The sequence below is a fragment of the Poecilia reticulata genome, linkage group LG6 (genome assembly GCF_000633615.1).
Source record: "Poecilia reticulata strain Guanapo linkage group LG6, Guppy_female_1.0+MT, whole genome shotgun sequence".
In the NCBI taxonomy this organism is placed as follows: domain Eukaryota; kingdom Metazoa; phylum Chordata; class Actinopteri; order Cyprinodontiformes; family Poeciliidae; genus Poecilia; species Poecilia reticulata.
Genome location: NC_024336.1, coordinates 23,210,248 through 23,230,574, shown reverse-complemented (window position 1 = coordinate 23,230,574; position 20,327 = coordinate 23,210,248). Strand labels below are relative to the sequence as shown.

At 38.8% G+C, this 20,327-nt stretch overlaps 1 long non-coding RNA gene across 1 annotated transcript in view; it reads left to right on the top strand.

The window, feature by feature from the left end:
* Positions 1–12,917, top strand: part of LOC103466644 (uncharacterized) — a 104,725-nt gene extending 91,808 nt beyond the window's left edge. The window contains exon 3 of the long non-coding RNA XR_533966.1: positions 12,058–12,917. This is a non-coding gene — a long non-coding RNA (uncharacterized LOC103466644). The remainder of the gene's footprint in view (positions 1–12,057) is intronic.
* Positions 12,918–20,327: the final 7,410 nt, after the last annotated feature.

Here is a 20,327-nt window from a genome sequence, read left to right as displayed (position 1 = left end):
TGGGCCTTCGGACAAAAACCTTACAAATCTGTACTTCTCTGCCCTGACTGCCTCACCTACTCAGTGCCTAACAAATGCATACACACAAGCCCGTTGACACACACACATGGGCAGAGGGAGTGAAATCTTTCACAGTGTCTCACCCTGCAGAGAAAATAAGAAATAACCATAACTCCTTCCACTGCCAGCCTGCCCTGTATGACCCCTGTTTTAAGTGGGTTGCAGGTAATTGCTGAGGCGGTGTTACCCATCAGCCTACAAGTCCATGTGTGCCTTATGTGTCATCTCTATTTATTATATTCTGCACGCTCCCTGGGCCTTGGTAATCAATTTCACAAGGATACAGGGCTGATATCAGCTGCCGTGCACATTATGAGGCGAGCCCTCCTCTTATCAAGTGCAGAATTGCCGACTAGAGGTCATGAGCAGATAAACAGGGATGTAACACAACTCCCCCACTCACCTGCCCCCTGGTGAACACAAAGGTGGGAAGGTGATGTTGTGAGGGAGGTACAAAGAACAAAACACCCGCCAAGGAAAAGGTTGCGACCCTTGTAAGGTGCCTCTTGTTACGCCCGACCTTCAGAATTTCATCATCAGTGGCTCTGTCTTCTTAATAATTCGTCTCTCTCTCTCTCACTCTGTCTCTCTCTATCTCTCTCTCTCTCTCTCTCTCTTGAGTCAGCGTATGTGGGGTTCGCTCTTGTTTGTGTGCGGTGGGGTTATGAGGCCTGCAGACATCCTCTCTCTGATTATCTCTGAGCACTCTTTGCAGACCCGTATAGACCAACCACAACTCCATCAATCATTTGCCCTGCCGTCTTTCTCCACAGGCTGACCCATTTCTACCTCGCCACCACTGTACTAACATTATCTAAACCTGAGTGTGTGCACATGTCTTAAAACAAGTGAGAAAATTGTTTCTCTGAATTTTTGGGGTGTAAAAATTAAAAATCTAATGTTTCAAGAGCAGAAACATGACATTTAGATTTATTATTATTATTATTATTATTATTATTATTATTATTATTATTATTATTATTATTATTATTATTATTATTTTCTGCGTCAAGACTTTATTGTTGCTGAGGTGAAGTACTATACAGCTGAGCTTTGTGACACAGCTTTGAATCAATGTTTGAACATGCCTTTGGCTCTGAAGGAAGCATGTCAGACTAAGAAAGTGTTTACAGGGATTATTTGTGGTCACTGAACAAGTCATGCAGCAGTAGAAATGTCATGCAGTTGCATCAGCCTTTGTAAACATTAATTATGAGTCCATCTTTGTTTATCTGTCCCCACACCCCACTCAAGCAGCTGAGCATATTTGGCAAGCGGATTGGATCTACATGTCACTATATTTTGGTAATATGCCTAATCTACCAACCTTGTGTATTTGAGGGAAGATGTTAAAGGCTAAACAGGTCAGAGAGTGTGATTTATGTGTATCTGATTCCTGGCTTTTTCTTTTTTTTCACTTTTTTTTTCTTTTTTTTTTTTGGTTTTGCATGTACAAAGTTTCACTCTGGTCACCTGCCTTTTGTAGTAGGCATGCGTTAGTTAGGATCCCTTGTCCTGTCCTGGATCCACAGCTGACCTTGTGCAGCTTTTCCAGGCCAAAGACTTGATGAGTGTTTTTTTTAGCCCATCCCCCTTCATCCCTCGGCATGTGTGCCGCACATCCGCTCTGTCATTAAACCTTCCACCCGTGGCTTTAGGACCTAACCATATGGTGCAGCTAGTGGAGTGTTGCAGAAAAGGCACGGCTTTGGTCATAATCTAATGAATCTTTCTCAGAAAAAGTGGGTTTTCAGTGATGACCATGACAATGTTTAGTCACTAATCTGCACTGTCTTTAAGCAAACGCACACTAAAAAAGGGGAAACAAAAGTAGATATTTAAGTGAAAGCATTTTGAAGTGGGTTTCTGTTAAAAGTGATACTTTAAGTCTGACAAGTATCAGAATCCAGGACTAAAATGAAACACGTATTGGTAGAAAATGATCAGTGTTGCACAGTTAACAAAGTATATGCAAATCTCTGGTTGTCATGATGACACTACACAAAATACACGCTATTTAATATATGTTTCTTGACACTAAAAGCTAGTAGAATGAGTCAATGGCTGTTCCTACGTTTATCAGTTTTTATTTAAAGTGCTAGTTGAGCATCGAGTACAGTAAGTAAGCCACCTACTGTAGTTCTGACAGATTTTCATATTTTATCATCAAAGGCAGTATTTGATTAAGTAACTTCAGACGTTTTTGGACTGTGGACTAATAATGACTCCTAACAACCTGAGTATGTTTCCTGTATGAATGACCAAACTTTTTTTTTTTGTTTGTTTTTTTTATTAAATGACCTTGGTTCATTTCAAGCAAAAAATAATTGTGACTTACCTCCAATATATTGTACTCTCAATAATAAACTAAACTTAGTAGAAGGAAACTTCTGTTTGTTCAAAATAAATTAACTTTTTTTTCATTCCTTTAGTACATCAACTAGATGTAACATATTTTTGCTAGTTTTTATTGAACATAAATACACTTATATTTCTAGAGAGCTGAATAGTATAACAAAAGTAATTTACATTTAACAGTTTTTACACATTAAATTAGAGATCATGAATGAGCTAAAGATGTTAAATATTAAGTTAAATTAGTCTTTGCAAAATTGATCAACGTATTGTACTTACAACAAAGCTTGTGTTTCAGGATTACTTGAAGCTTCCTATCAATGGAAGAACATTCATTTCATTTCAGTAATTAGACACTTGAAAATTTACTTAGAGAAGGCGCTGCATCACTAATGATCTTAAATTGGTGTAAAAATATTTTAGCGCTTTAAGCCGGTGTCGTTTCATTAACTTGTACACTGCCTTCATTTTCTATCAGGCAATTACTCTGACCAGAAACGGGTTCTCTTTTCAGTACAAGTTTCACACAGGAAGATCCCTGGTGGGGCACCACTTCCTACCTCCATTTTCCATGTAAATAATCATTGCCTACTGTGTAAATAACCACTTAAAGCAAACTTGACAACAGTTTAGGGGTTATAGCATTTGCATTAGATTGAAGCTATTTTCAGACAGTAAAAGTCTACTTTAGTCTTGATCCCTCCCTTAGAGGTGGTTTATGTCATGTTCTCGGAGCAAAAATCTAAATTTAAATTAAATAAAAACATCCAGAGTTATTCATTCCAGTCAAAATACCAACAGCTTGTTACGTTTTAATGGAAACTCACAAAAGAAGTTAACTTGCTTTTCTTATATCATTAAACATAGCATATGTTTTCTGCATTTTCAAATATGCGCATGTTATGACTGAGTGTATATTGTCACAGAAACCACTAAACCACAAGATTAAACACTAAACAATTTAAAAACCTTGGTACCTTGCGCAAGATAAAAGGTTGCCCCTGGCGTCCTTAAAGGCATGTTCAATAGTAGGACGAACAATAGTTGCCAGTTTCACAGTTAAGACATGACCAGTTGTCTGGCAACATGTTTAGTATGCAGCAAGCAGAGCGTATCACACACAAAGATTGAAGAGATTTTCTGTGGCTCACACAACCCTAAAGAAGCTATCAATTCCCTGACGTAAAAGACTGAAAGGATATGGCTGATTTTCAGGCAATGTTATCTCTATCCATCTACCAAGATGGAAGCAAGAGAGTGAGGTTTGTGGTTGTACGGCCTGGGAGAAAACAGTGTAAATGAAAATCATTCTCTTTATCAAGTTATCATGTGTCAGGGAATTGTTTGTCAATGGGTCTGCAGGGTGCTGGTGAATGTGGACTTTTCTGGACTAACAAAATGTAAAAGTCACACAGCCAGAGCTTGAATTTTATAATTTCTGTGTCTTGCAGGTGATATCAAGTTATGTCAGTTATTTTCTGAGTCATATTTTTCTCTTCTTAATAATGTTGTCTATAATAGCCTACTGACCCACAAAAATGGCAGAAAGCCAAATGTGGTCACATATTATAAGCTCATTTCCTCTGTAAATGCATGTAATATCATAGGGAGCTTAGAGGGACAGAAATATCCCCTACATCATTTGAAAGTGGTACAATTAATCCATACTCCACAACGCTGCCATGCCAACCTAAATTGTCAAGCTGAAAAAATATCTTTCTTTTTCAAAACATTGCTAATGATTTCATGAGTTGCAAGTTTCAAAGTTCCCTTTCAAAAAGTTCAGGGAGTGCGTCCACACATTAAAAAAAAGGAACACACACTTGCATTTAGTCTAATGGGCCTAGAGGCCCTTTGACTCTCTCATTTAGCTGTTTTATGTGTTTCAGTGTAAGGGGGCAGAGAGTGGGGAACATGGGGCAATAATTTAACCTGAGTGATGTGTGATGCAGATGGGAATTATTAATTTGTATCTGCTTTGCTTCAGTTCTGCCACTTACTGAAGAAAGAGGGGAAAGTGTCATTCTGTTCAATTTTTGTGTTTCTGAAGTCTCTTGTCTCGAGCACAGACCCGTCCAGGGTCGTGAGTGTTAAATGTCAAGCCTTGTAGTGAGCTGTCAAAGAACAAAATAGGCCCGGGATGATTGATGACTGGAGAGCCTGAAACCAAAACCTCCCAATTGCAAATGCTACCTTGCATCAGTTGTCCTAACCCCTCCCTCCCCCGCTTCCATCCCTCCCTACTGCTTTCTCACTTCTTATAGATCAGAATAGTGCCAGGGCAGATCCCACATGCACAGTCACACACAGCCACATGCCCACATTTGGATCATCTCTTCACACAGCCTGGAGCTGGATTAGATGTTAGTCCAACCACAAAATGCTTAATCCTATACAGCTAAAGTTAAACATATTACAATGTGCAGATAACTAAACATTTGTATAAACAGGCAGGGACAAATTGATTAGTACCCCTGGTAGAGATTTATGCTAACCTTAAAATAATTATTTTTTTCATTGCATTGACATTAAATGGTTTAGAATATTTATTCTCTGGCAAACATATTTTTTTGTTTCAGTTATTGGTGCTCTTGCTATAAATACATTGCACAACCCTGTTTTGACAATATGGCTAACAATTCTTCTGCTATAACATTTCATGTAAGTGAAAGTTTGACCTCTTTGCAGAATTCTATGTCAATTTGAACACATGTGGTCCGTTGTTATCTTGAATAAAGGCTAGTTGATCATTGGTATACTGAATTGGTGTGTCACACATGTGCCTTTGCTTTGCTTTGAGTCAGGAATGTTGGTAGTTGGGAAAAAGACATAATCACACAAAGAATCTGAAAAAGGGATGTAATGTTTTGCTTTTAATTGCACTGCGACAAGCATGTAAGAAGACAAAGGTGTCACATTTCACAGGTCAAGACAAAGTTTTAATAAAAAAAAGGGTGAGGAAGTGGGAAGTAGATAAGTTACCCATCCCTGTGCTCTGCAATGTGGTGCGTTTTGGTTCAGTTAACACAAAAGGAAGGTAGCCCACACACCTTTTCTCTGACAGATCTTTGGCAGGGCAGGTGTTTCAATTAACTAATCAATCATCACTCATATAACCATTGATTAATTATTGCAAAATAAACACCAAACTTGAAATTGATAATGGAGGAATACGGAATAACTTAAATTATTAGGTGTACTACTAATTGTGGGCGTAGTAATTTTGTTCAAATTAGTAATTTTCTACATATTTTTGAGCATGATATAAATACTAAAATTAGTGTTTGGATTTTTTTAAAAGTTTAATGTGAGATCAGTAAAATATGACTTCATCTCAGGGGTTTTTGCAGTATTCTACAAGTAGTGCTTAATCATGACAGCTGAATGAAGATAATTTGTTTAGTTTTTAAATTGCTTTTGAATGCACCTGTGCTTGGCATTATTACTAGATCCTGACCGGTGGATACTGGTTCACTCTATATGACGGCCTTAAGAAGTGATCGTTTCTGATGAAGATATCACCCCGAACACCGAAATGATCAAAGACTCATGCAATCACAATAGCTCCATTTGTCTGCTGTAACAGGGACACGAATGCTGCTTACCGGATGGTTAATCAGAGAGTCCCCTATCATCTTCATCAGGATTGCCTATGGTTTCGAACAATGTCTAAAGGCTAGCGCACGTTTCTTAATCTGTCCTTCTCCTGCTGCTGCCATTCATTCACCTCACAGATGCTATCTCTTCTCAAAGCAGGGCATATTTAGGAGGTTGAGGAATTATCTTTTTAAACCTTTAGCAAACTAATTGCTATTATTGTGTTTGCACAATATAAAGTATAATAAAAATGAAGAAGCAGTAGTGATTCTTACATTTGCTGCTACTTCCAGACATATTGGTCTCCTCTCCCCTATTATTAGCAGGCATCATTTCAGCCTCCTGAAGCAGAGAGCAAAGAGGCTGTGAAATCACAGTGTCAGAACAGCTCAGCACCTGCCAATCTGACCTGCAGTGACAGGCCACGCTCCTCATGCCCACATTAATAACACAGATAAACATAAAGCTAAATACCAGGCTATGCTCTGTTAACTTTTATGTGGTTAAGAATGATTGGCTTGTTGCTTCACCACACCAGAGGGATCAAAGTACCCAGGAACAATATCAGAGTCTCTAAATAGGACTTCAGCTCTGTTCACTTTACCTTGCATGCATATATAATTGCCGGTGCTCTCTCAGGGCTGCATATAACCTCTGTGGACGTGTCACACACAATATTGTCTGATATGTACTTAGCTAACCTGGCAGGGCTCTGCAGTGGGACTGTTTGACTAGGCATTCAGCACATAAAGAAAATGTGTTTGAGGCATGGACTTACCATACCTTTGCAACGTGGGATCAATACCTGCCCTTCGTAGACAACACTACTTTTCAAATGCAGCATTTAGAAATCTGTTTATGAAGCCCATGATATGAATTTTCATTCTTTTAAATAAATGAATATGTATTGATTCGTCCCACTCTGATTAGGAATAAAATCTGCCGTGATTAGTGGCACTCTAATGTAGATTAAAACTGAAGTGACTCAGCTTCAGTTTCGTCAGTGCTACAACTACAGCGAGATTTGTTTAGCTTAAGAACCCATATCTCACAGCTTGACATTTAAAAGGGTGGAATTGGAGGTCGTTAAGAGGCAGGGGATGCGGGCAGACGTCTGCAACTGTTTGTTTACCATACCGCTCATTGGTGTCAGACTTCCTGACATTCTTGTACCTTATCTTCAACATTCTGAAGTCTGCAAGCTGGTGCCAGTGAACACGGGGGTTGCGTGTGGGGTCCGCTTCCATGACACTGCGTTGCATTCGCACCCTGGGACTGAGTCCAAAAGAGCCGTGCTTGTGCTTTTGAGGAGTCGGGGTCAGCAGAGATTAACCCATGCGATCTGGCAGCGCTGGGAGAAATTTGACTTGAGTCTGGAGCAGAGGTGCTGCAGAGGGCAGTGTAGACCGGAACAGGTTCAGCCCCTGCTTGCTTATCTCGGGGCCCCACTGTCGACAAAACTCGCCTGGTCAAAGAGTGCTGAGGGTGGTGTAAAAAACGTGTTTACAATTTGAGGAGGTCAAGGACTTGAGCACAGATAACTATTAACAGAATAATGCTGCAGTCCTTCAAAGGAGAAGACTGCAGAAGGGCTGGTTTCCCTGGCTAAATTATGTGTGGGAAACTTGCAACATGCATGATGTCAGATAAAACACCAGAAAATTTCTAAATATGTCACCGTGGTTGTTATTCAGTGTTTAAGCTCCTTCAGGCTGTTGCAGTGTCATTAAATTAAGAAAGGCACATGTATTGCTCCACGCAATAAGGTTTTCTTTTTTTCCCCCACGTACATGAGGAGGATTCATTGAACTTACCTTAATAAATAGGCAACCAAAGTTCATTAATGTTTTTTTGCTTCATAAATGAACAGCAGTTAAGTTGAAAGCAAAAAACTTGTTAAACCTCTTCAGGCGCCTGATCAGATCAATTTTCCCCAGCGTTCCCTCTGTATACATCCAAATTAACATGAGCGACAGGTGCGCTGCTACTGATGTTAGCATAACCTCTTTAACAACCTCACTAAGGAAATAAATTTGAAAAAGCAGAAGACTAAAATGTTGGTTATCATGACTGCAAAATTAGGAAATGGGGAACATGAAAAAAGTAATTTATAATTCTTGCCGACTCCATTTTCATCCAAATCTATCTAGATATGATGCCTTCACATTGTTCCATGGGTTATTGTTTCCTTACACAATTCTTGCATGGAGATGTAAATGTTGCTCGTTTCTATATTTCATGTTATCATGTGTTTTCAGTGCTTTTTCCCCACAGCCAGCAGCACCGCGACACTTTCGGTTTAAAAATGACCGAATCCATCAGCAGCTCTCTTCCAGCATAGTTGCACGGCTTGCAGTGTTTAATTTGTTAAAGTGCACCCTGGCCTCTTTTTCTCATCACACTGATAATCTGAAACTGGCTTTGAGCTGACATTGTATTTGAGGATCAGGCTTGCTGTTGACATTTGCACACTCATATTTTCTTGTTTTATTGATAGCATGACTTTATGATCCTCGTGTTGCTGTTGCTAGTTTAATCACCATTCTTTAAAAAGCTGCTCTGAAAAACAGAGGAAGAATTTTATTTTATTTTTTTTACCATTTGATGAATCAGAAGCGCAAATCGTTATTGGTGTGAGAAAAGATTTTGAAAGGAAAAGTATTATTGAATCTCAAACTTTAATATGTTTAATTCAGGATAAGTAGGAATTGGAATGAAAGCAATACACAACTTTAAAATTTTCACAAAGAAAATAACTGAAAAATATGTTGTGCATTGATAATCAACCCTCTTTACTCTGACTCTTCAAAGTATTTGCCCCTTAACAGATTTTTAAAAATGTTTTCTTTTATCAAATTAATTTTAGTAACTGTCAATGATTTACCACAGTAAATACAAAAAGTTGTTTTTATTWAAAAAAAATTAACAAAGGCAAAAAGGTATCTAACACAAAGTAGTATGAAAATACAATGTTCCCCTTTGTTAACTAAAACTATCATTCAATCAGATTTACTCTGACTGACCTTTTATCTTACTTTTATTAGCCACATCCAACTTTGAATAAAGCTGGACCTACAGAAACAGGAAATCTCCTAAATGGAAATATGAAGAAGGCCAAAAACTCGTCAAAAAGCAGAAAATCGTTAAGTCCCGATTTAAAAAGGTTCAAGAGCATATGAAAAAAAAAAATTTGACATAAAGCAGTCTAGGAAGGTTTGCAATGTCATGTTAAGGGATTGGGATGCTAATTACCTACAATCACATCCATCATAAAGAGAAACATGGCAAACTTTAGCAGCAGGGACTGGCCTACCAAAAGGTCTGTAAATGTGCATCAATAACACATCCAGAAGGTCTCAAAAAGATCTAGACCGTATAGTAAAGCAGTTTAAGTCTCACTTATTTCAGCTTTTGTCAGAAATCATGATTCAACAACAAGAAAGAGGGTGTGGATAACCTCCATGTGAAATTTAAAAGGTGAAAACCAATTGTGACAAAAAGTAAGAAAAGAAAAAAAGTTGCAACAGGGATAAAATTGTTGGAAAAGCAGACAACGCTCAGCTGTCAAATGTTGATTCATTTAATTKAGKGGGGGGGGGGGGGAGCGGCAGCAAACACATCAAAAACATGCAGTATTTGAAACTCTTCAATTGGCTTAATTAGTCATTTGTTTTAACAATTTAACAATAGGGTGAAAAAGAATTATGTGAGGAAATCTTTCCCAAACCATCTCACTTTAAGCAACATTTTATTTCTTAGTATTGGCATCTGTAGAAAATAAAAGAAAACCACAGCCAGTGACGTGATTAGCCTGAGCAATGCCTTAATGAGGAGAGAAAAGAAAGTGGCAGTAGCTGGTACTTTAAAGTGTCAAAGTCTTTGTAGCATAGACTAGTTTATGATGCTGATGTCGAGCATCACACTCAATGAGGCTTTTGTCCCAGGCCGAGACCAGGGCAGTGGGAAAACTGCCCACTCTTAGTCGGCAGGCCCATCCATCTTTCCATGAGGCCTTGCAGTCCCCTTTGCACCAAAACTCTTGTGTATTAAAGATCTCGCGGGTTAATGCGCTGGAAAATTGGCTTGCATTTTTATTTGGTGGAAGCCAGCTAAATGAAAGAAAAACAGCTCACTGAGGGGAGGAAAGAAGGAGAGAGAGAGAGAGAGAGAGAGAGAAAAAAATATCTGGGGGACTGATTGTAGGAGAGGGACAGGCCATCACGGCTTGTTTCCTGTGACTTCGATAAAGGAGAACCCTGTGTCTGACACGCCAGAGATGATATTGTGCTTGGGCCTAAGGACAGCTCCATTCATTTATCATCACAGGATTTTTTCTGCCGCAGTATTGACCTATGTTCGACGTCTGTAAAAGGACATTAGAGATGACTTCAAACACAGGTTACCAAAAAAAAAAAAAAAAAAAGGAGAAATGTGCTTCTGTCTTCACCTCCACGTACAAAAACAGCAGTATTTGTTTTTCTGTTTATGGTTTGCTTGTTTAGTTCCCCCTATGACAAATTTAGCTTGGAGAGCCTTAGTGACACATGCAGACTGCTGCTGTCTCCCACATTTGTTTTTATGAAGGAGCTCCAGTACAGAACACATCAGCACGATCAATGAGTGTGGAGTGAATGACCTACTGGACACATTTATGGGTGTGGGAGGCTAATTAGGAACCACTTCCCAGGCTTGGAAAGACAAGCCCTCCGAACAGCTGCTGGTCAGCACTGGACTCTGTTCCCTGGGTCAAATAGGTGGCAGCTCGTCACGGACAGTGACACAACTATAGGTCTAAAGAGGCCAATTTACTTAATGGGTAGCCTGAGGGCTGGGTACTCCCATTTCTTTACTTGGACACTTGTAGATGGCAGTGCAAGAGCCAAAATGATCCACTTTATTACTGCTGGTCTCATAGGAGAGGCAAATCCAGATCCGATTTGCTACAAAACCTTAGAAGAATATTTGAAAGTGACGTTTGTCAGCTCAAGATTGTTTTCTTTAATTTAGTGCTACATTAGCCATTTTAATTTCTAAATGGCCCACAACAGTTTAAGACGGAGACATATTTTCACAAGGGCTTAATGTCAAACTTGGTCAGCGACATCAGCAATCTTAGCTGTGCAGCTTTTCCTTTTTTTTGGTCAGGATTATGCCCCTGGGGGTCAGAATACTTTGGTCTCAGACGTCTCTTAACACACAGATGTTACAGTAACACAGGCAGGAAATCATGCCTAAATATCACCTCTGACCCCAAGTGTCAGCTGATCCACTGTCACCTCTTTTGAAATAGACTCTCAACTTCTATAAATTACCAGATTTTCCCACCAAGTCTATCCATTCATTTCATCTGGCTCCAGCCATTTTCCACCACGGACCTTGTGGTCAGCTAATAGTGATTGCACAGTTGCTGAAAATCTGTCCCCTTGGGTTCACTGGGGTCAAAGGGCTCACACTGGGGTCAGCGCCTGTCTTTATGTCTCTTCCCACCAAAGGCTTTGTGATGAATACAGAGCCCCAGGAAACAAAAAGCTTTCAGCAAAGACAAGCAACTTTGCTCAATACATCAGCACCTCCTCTCACCACCAGCTCTCTGGTTAAAAAACACACTTTCTAATAGAGATAATATGAGATTCAAGGGCAGAGAAACGAGATGCAAGAAACATTTAAAGCAAATGAAAATATGTATTCAACTGAAATRAAACAAAGAGAAAAGAGTAGGGRTGTGTAATTAAATTTCCTGTTAATCACATCCAGCTGAAATCTGCAAATTTAGAACTAATCATATATGTATGTTTCACATCACTGTAATTGTTTTTCCTGTATGTGTGTTTACAGTAAGTTTAACACAAGACAGCTAAGTTAAGGCATACCTTTCTACCTTTGGAAAGTAAAAGCAGCCTCGTAAAGCCTCACTTCTACGCTTTTAAACAACTTCCCTTCCCTATAGGTGTGTTTGACCCTCTTAAAACTGTATCAGAAAACTAATAACCAACTTGGTCTCTAATCTGCTGCCTTTGTTCTGCTCTCCTCTGTAATGTGTTGCAGATTCCAGAGGTGGAAACTGGCAGGGAGATTTTAAGTAAATGGCATCTGGCTAAAGGTCACATTCAGGGGGCCCAGTGGGTGAAAGGTTGAATAACTCCTAGGAAGGTACTGACCAACTCTTTAAGGGGGTTTGTGAACTTCTGCAAGCAACTTATTCTTTATTTTCTCCCATCTAATCTTTGAAAATGTAATTTTTTTTTTGTTTTTCAGTGCCTAGAAAAAATATTCACACTCTCTTCTCACCCTCAACTATAAGCAAAAGAGGTTTTATTTGGGTTTCATGTTATAGACCGACACAAAGTAGCACAACATAGTTAAGTTGGAGGATAATTATGCTTAGTTTTCAAATTGATGTAAAAATAACAATTTATAGTAACAAAACAATATCGCTATCTCAATATTTAGTCCATCATTAAAAAMTTAAAAGTGAACAGGAGAACTGCAAGTTTTCTAAGACGTTTCAGTGTGACTAGCCGCACTGAAAACCCTTGCAGGACAGTCAGAGAAGCAATGAAGAGATTCATAGTAGCTAGGGAGAAACTGCAAACATTTCAGGAGGGARAATCTGTTAGTGACACAAATGTTAGCCACACATGAAGAAAGCCATAAGAAATTTGCTTTACAGTTCGTCACCAGTCATGTTGGGAAAAGAATGTGTTAAAAGGTATTACTTTCAGACGAGAACACATTCGWCTTTCTTCTTTTTAATTTTTTGCCAACTTATTTAATACCACTTCAYGGAGAAAACTAAGGTTGCACACAGAGTGCTGGGTAGCTCAGTTGGTGGAACAAGCCCACCATGTGCAGAGGCTGTGGTTATCCTGGATTCGGTTCCAGGTCTTGGGTCAATAGCCAAATGTATTTTCCTTCTGTCTTCACCCTCTTTCCTGTCAAATTACTGTTCATYGAATGCCTACTGACAAAAATAAATGCAAGTTAACTTGAAAACACCCATCTGTACTGTGAAACATTTTGATTTAGATGTTATGCTGTTTCTTCGGTGTGTTAGGATGGTCCAGTTATCACCAGTCCTGAACCTCMGTCTTTTGAGCCCAGACTTCAAAAGTCATATTCACAGATTACTTCGATCCAGTCTGACTCAGCTGGTGCTGTTTTGCAAATAAAAATGGGAAACCATTTTAGTCTGTAGGTGTACGAAGATGATAGAGGCAAAAACCATAAGACCTTCAGCTGTAGCAGCAACAGCAGCTTACTTTACAAAGTATTAACTAAGGGGGTTGCAGCCCCTTTTCAGATTTTTAAATGTAAAATAAAAATTAAAAACAATTTCTTATGTTCCTTTCACAATGATGCACCAATTTCAGTTGATCTATCAAATAAAATCGCTATAGGAGGCCATAGAGTTTGTAGTGCATTTCAGTGAGTTATGAGACTTGTGCACRGCAGAAAGAACTGGCAGTCTTTCACTAAAGTAATATTTGATTAAAGTTTTAGGACCTGTCTATATATGCTTTATTGCAATTTTGCAGTTCCTATGCCCAGTCATTTAGTTTTAATATGATGTTGACAAAAAAAAATACAAAATCCAAATGTAATTAATTAAACATTTTACAAAATGTCATTATTGTCTATAGGCTCAAAATCATTGCATTTCKATTTGCCCTCTTGCGAGTTTAAGCAAAACGGGGAAAAAAATGCATAAAACTATAAATTATTTGCCATATTAATTGCATTCATTTATTTATTTTACAAATGACTGAGCTGTTCCAGGGGTCATTATGTTGTGTGGCGTAGCTGCTGTCGGTTTATTGTTTTTACAGCTTTTAAAAATAAGTGAAGGTAAAGGTTTGCCGACGGGATCACAGTCCCGAGTTCAAACTGCAGGTGTGTAAAATGGAACATGCACTTTTCCTCTAAATTAGGCATCGAGGTCTTGGGGAGAGTGGCCGGGAAATTAGCGGAATAACCGGTTGATTCAAACCAGATGATTGCTTCAGTTGGACACCAGAGAGTTTTCATTAGGTCTCTAATTTACAAGCCTCCCTCTGCATTCCATCCCAGCGTCCAGCTGCCCCCAGGTCTTAAAGACCTCCTGTAGCCTTTGCCCTCTGCAGACGTTCCTAACAGAGTCGCGCACTTTAAAATACACAAGCTGTAAAAGAGAAGTGGTAAACCAGACAAGAATCAATATTTGGATGCAATCTTCACGCGGTCGTGTTATGCATTCTTGCAGACATTATGTCTCTGCTTGACCACTATGCAGTTTATGTTGATAAAGTCATTAAAACTCTTCTGCGGGAGTTTACTGCCGAGGTTGACCTAAAGTGCCTGTAAAGTTTTACACTTGAGCTCTTGTTTCTCAAGGGGCAAAAGAAGAAGAAAAAAAAAAAACACACACCAGAAGTCTGTTTTTGTTTAATTCACTTTCAGCGATTCCATAAAATTATTAAATTCTGGTTCAGAACTGATGAAATTGATTACAGCTAAAAGAAACAAAGGTTAGAAAAGAAACTAATTCTTTTCTAACCTTTAAGGTTTTGTGGAAGCTTTATACAAGACTTTCCACTTAGATTTTTTTTTCACTAACAATAACACCATCAGGGTTGTTCTAATGACTGATGACGTGTGAACTTTCAGCCACCGTTTGGATTTTTTTTTCTTTTTTTTTTTTTTTAATCGAACATGGGTGGGCGCGCCACTGAAACTGTGATGAAGGAGAAATCCATGCACACTTGTGCAAGTGCAATTTATTTTAACTTTAAATACTTAAAATAGTGTTTTACCTGAAACTATGCTGTTTGTAAACACTGCAGAGGAAGGAGGCAGGCCATGTGCCACTGCTAATGATGTTGTCRAGAGGGGAGGGAAGACTACAGGAGGCCCCATGCTGCTGCTTAACTCTCTCTTAGCTGGCAGGTCATGTGTGATTAAGAGGTTTGTGTTACCTGCAGGCCTGCTGAGGAAGTTTTCCCTGGAGGAGAGTTTGTCCCTTCCACCTAATCTGAAGTGGCCCCGAATGGATGTAGCATCGCTTACCAGCAGTTTTATCATGTTTCTTTGCTCCTCCAGGGAACTCAATGAGGCGTCATATTCAATTTAGAAACCAGGCTGGTCATATCAATTAATGCTGGTTGTGTGTTTGAACTGACTGGATTTGTCTTTAACAATAATTATCTAAGCGATGAACATGTCAAATACTAAGTGTTCAAAGCAAAGCATAAATAAATTTGAATTATGTTACATGCAAAGTCTTCATTTATTCTAAGTATTAATTTAAAATACAAAGATTATTCATGTGATAACTGTCTCAGGACTATATCAACGTTATGTACCTGCCAATGGATTTCAAATGAACACCCGGAAAATGTCCACCCTGTATGTTTTCCCCATTGACCAAGGATAATAAATAGTTTTCAAATTGTCCCTGAAATTGTGTCCAATAGTGATTACAACTGGAATCATGCTGTGTTGTGAGCAGTCGCGCGGGGTTGGCGATGTCAAAAGGAGGGACACAGATGAGGCAGAAGTCAGATACAAGCTGGTGTGTGGGACAAAGAAAAAGGGTCAATATGAGACATTTTTAACCATGAAAGGGTCATGTTTGAATGTTAATAAATGAGCTTTGGTGGGAGGATTACGGTGTTTAGATGTCGGTGGTAAGAAAACAGGCTTAGATCCGAATGCAGAGCAACAGCAGCGCCGGTTCTTAAATCTGACTCAGAACCAATACGAACGTATGTGTGACTGAATTTAAATTATTTTTATTTATTTTATTATTTTTTGTAAAGTGGATATTTGTTGTGAACTGGCACTATACAAATAAACTGAACTGAATTGAATTGAATTCTGGCTATCAGTTCAGTAAGTTCAGGTTCAGCCTCTGAGCCGTTCATGTAAATGCTTCCGTAAAATGATTCACTCAGTTCAAAATAAATGTCCTTCCATTTATGTAAAATACAGAATACATGTATAATAGTAAAAAAAATAATAAATCAGTGATTAATTCTTAAATCTTTATTACCATCAAAGATAAACACAAAACTAGAAGGAGAGGTAATAACACAAATTACCCAGAAAAATCTGTTAAAATAGTGCTTTGMAAAATCAGATATAGAATTTACTTGAAAATGCTAAGTACTACATTTTTGTTTCGTACTAAACATGATTAAAAATACACCAAATTACACACTTCTAAGAGTAAATATCCATAGATATCATCTGAAAAAATGTGTAGTGAAATTGTAGACCGGCTATTAGCAATAGCTCCCCATTTGTTTGTATCTTTTCTTCTTCAGAACTGAAGTTCCTGAGGGACTGGTATAAGCCAACTACTTTTTTAAAACTCTCTAAGTAACCACACTTCAAAAATTTCAAGCAATGAATTTTCTTTCAATATGCTTTCTCATGCGTGACGATTCCATATATTCTAAGATCATAATTGACTGGAGGAATTTAAATCCCTTTTTGTCAAGTTTAAACCCATCTAAAAAAWTTCTACAGTTTCATGTTCAGCTATGAACTGCTTCAGTGARAGAATTTCAGAAGGCATAAAACTCAGCAGCTACTTTCACCCKTCAGCTAAGCCTTCCATACAAACAGCAGAGTACTTGTTGTTCTTCAACTCAAGAGCACCAGGGAGACAGCTAATACTGTCAGCATGTTGAGCTGTTGTGGTGCTTTGAGTGGGAGAGGCAGAACCGGGGGAGCCCCAAACAGGACAGGACTGCAAGTTCCGCCAGCTGCACCCTGTCTTTGAGGAGGGGATGAAGAGCTGCTCATTGAGGTTGGCAAACGCCGCCTCGTAAACTTTCCCCTGTCTCTCCCTTTGATTTTCCTTGGACATCTGCCTGGCCCTCCCATCAGGAATGTGCAGCAGCTGTTTGGTGCAAGTGTCTTCGCCGTGTGAACCCGGGCCTGTGCACGGGTCTTGGCTTAATGAATTGAGCCAATTCAAACTGAGTCGCCTGGGACACCGGGCTCTGGTGCATAACTCTGCTCCCAGGATGACAAGCAAGCTCAGTGAAGGAGGCTGGGAAATGTATATTATGGAGGTTAACCATTTGCCCTCGTACTGTAATTGGCTTAGATTGTCTAGCGACTGGATTTGCAGGGGGCAGAACCTGCACCATGCTGTAGTGCAAAAGTTCATCTGAAACCGACACGATAGTGTGGTCCTGTGTGTGTGCGGGTGCGGGTGTGTGTGTGTGTGTGTGTGTGTGTGTGTGTTGGCCTGACAGAGAGAGAATGTGTAAACAAAGTGAAGCATGTGGACACACAGCAGATACACAGTAAAAACACAGGAAAGTGCATGAGGCTAATTTATCTTGTTTAAAAGTGTCTGTTAAACTGCAGCGTCTTGTCACTGTGGGTATACAGGTTGTACAACACTGCCAGTAAGAGTTGTGAAAGTCTCAAACGCTATATAATGTGTTTACTATAAATGAAACTAAAAATCAATGTTTAATCAATTGAAGCACCATAAGTGGTTTTGTTATGAGACAGTTATTCTTAATGGACTTTATTAGAAAATTTCTCAGGCCATAATTGAGTCAGTTGCACACATCTTTTTGCTCTAAGCCAATAAACCCTTTTACAGTCATGTGACGACGAATGCACCACAATGCTATGAAAAAAAAAAAACAAATGAATAAACTCACCCTTACAGAAAAGTATAAGAAATTCACATTTTTGATTACAGCAAAAAGCACAAGTACAACTTATTATAGCAAAATGTGTGACATGTGAATAAAATGTATTAAAGTGAGTGGAGAAATTCCATGTGAAACACATGTAGATAAACATTTCCAGTRTGAATTTTTTTCAAGTGTTTAAACAGTGTTACCCATAGAATATTCACATGTGGAACATGTGCTTAKATGTTACTACACATGGAAAACACATTAGCAAAAACATTTCTACGGTAAAAACTAACATTGACATTTTTTATCTGTTCTTTGTTGTAAAATCCCATAAATGTAGACAAAGTAATAGTTTTTAGTAATGTCCAAATCAAATTATTTTATTAATTTAGAAAGTACACCTATATCAGTTCTTCCATTACTGTTTTGTGCATTCTGCTCTGTCTTCTCAAACTCCCAGTCTGTTCTRTTCACTCTGAGCAAGGTTGTGCTGGAGGTTTCTTCTTGCTAACAGGAAGTTTTTTTCTCCCCACTGTCGCTTCTTGCATGCTTCCATTGTGTATTCTGAAGTCTTCATGCCTAWTCCAGCCATGTGTATTATTTAGGACTACATAATAAATATGACCGGGGGCTCATAAAAAAAGTTCTTATCAGACTGTCATAAAGGAATTTTATTTAGGTCACATATTTGGAAAAATGTCATATTTGGTCATTTTTGTCTTCAGTGCATTGATAGTCACAGAGAGGACTGTCCTCATAATCCCAGTGGTTTTATGAGTAATGTCKGTGGCTTAGCAGAGGAGTAGTTATCTAATAAACTTCAGGTTGTAAGATTCATTCTTGATCAGTAGATAAATGTGTGAGCATGTGTGAATGCCACAGCATGAAGTAGATTTGTTTATCTAAAGTGCTTTGAGTGGCTTCATTAGAAATTCACGACATGAGTAATTTCTTTTGCATTTAATTGTATTGGTTTCACTTGTGCGTCATGTGCAATTTTGGGTTTTTCCATGCAATCCCAGTGGTATTAATTAGAATTTCTCAACATCTACCAAAATGACATTTCCCATTTGAAAAAAAAAAAAAAAAACACGTATGTTTTATAAAGTCTGAAACATAATTTAAACATGGGAAATTCTACATGTGCTTCCTCACATGTTATGACATGGTATCACATGTTATGACATTTCATTTTGCATGGGAAATTCATGTGCTTTGCTTTTCTAAGTGTATGTCAAAATAGAGGTTCAGACGCAAGTAATGCTCACCCAGACTTCACTCCAGATAATGTGTCTGTGGGGGTGCTCGTGTGTTCGAAGTATGAGATTAGGAAGATTCATTGAGATAAACAGCGCTAAGAAATCGCCATGATTTTAGGAATTTTCCTCCTGCTTTTCTGAAACTGAAAAGCTTCTCTTCCTGACAACTTTTAAAAGATTCATTTAATTGCCTAGTTTAAAGTGTTTTTTTGTTTTTTTTTTTCTCGAGGAAATGTGTCTAAATACTGTTGAGTCGTCTGTGTTCATTTGTTTTTACTGTTTTTTTCCCCTTCCTGTGTATTCCTGTGTGACCGTCCACGCATCGCAGTGAGGGGAACTCCATGAGCCATGATGAGTTGTTTAAAGTCTAATCAAAAACTAACAAGTCCCTGGTTATTTGTTTCTGCCTCAATACTTGAGAGTTCCCAGATGTTGTTGAAGGCAGGGAGTAGATTGTTTATACAGCGGTGAATCTCTTCCAAACACACACATTTTATCAGCCTTCGTGGCTATCTATCAAGGGAGGCACAAGTTACAGTTTTTCTGCAGCCAGGCAAGCACAAAAGCCCTTCAGCAGCAAATTACAACTCCCACCCCACCTGCTGAAGCCAGCGTGCTGGCGGCGCAATGTTCAGACGGTAACCTGCCTCCGATCGATCGGTTGTTGTTGCAGCTGTGCTCTGGTTGATGGTTTATTTAAGCAGCTCCACATGCTTGTTGAGGGGAAGGCAGCTGAATACATAAAACAGCTCTCAGAACCACTTTGTGGTCCGGCTAAGAGTAAATGGAATAATAAAAACCAAATGGTTTCATTCCATGTTGTGGGATCATAAATCCAGGAAGTTGCTTTTACCTTTATGATCCAAAGTGTGCAACATTTTAAGTTTTGTGGGATGGGGATTAATGGTATCCAGGTAGAGCTAGATAATTGTCATAGTTTCATCTGTTTTAACATCAGTAGTTATATTGAAAGGAATTCCTCGAAACAAATGATGTGAATCAATTTAGGTACCCTAATAACAGTTAATTAGGGACAAGTATTTCAAGAGTTTTTCCAAAGAAAATGAAATAGAACTAAGGGAGAACTTTAGCAGAATCCACGTTGAACTCTAATGTGATTTCAGTCCTCTGTTTAGTCAGCTAGACTTCAAGGTCAAGCCTTGACTCTCTTCAGAGAGGTCAGTGACATCCCATGTCCATTCACACTGTTTCCTTCCCTGCAGCCAGAGGGGAGGATGTATCCCTAACTTCCTGCTGCCATACACACAGACAGGAAATTAGTAATTTGCTGTGCTGCCCCTGACATTTTAACTGTTCAAAGCTATATTCTAAAGGACTGTAATTCTTCAGCTTGTTGATAATCTATGTGTAAAATGTTGGGTGTTTTTTGTGGTATGAATCATTAGCTTAA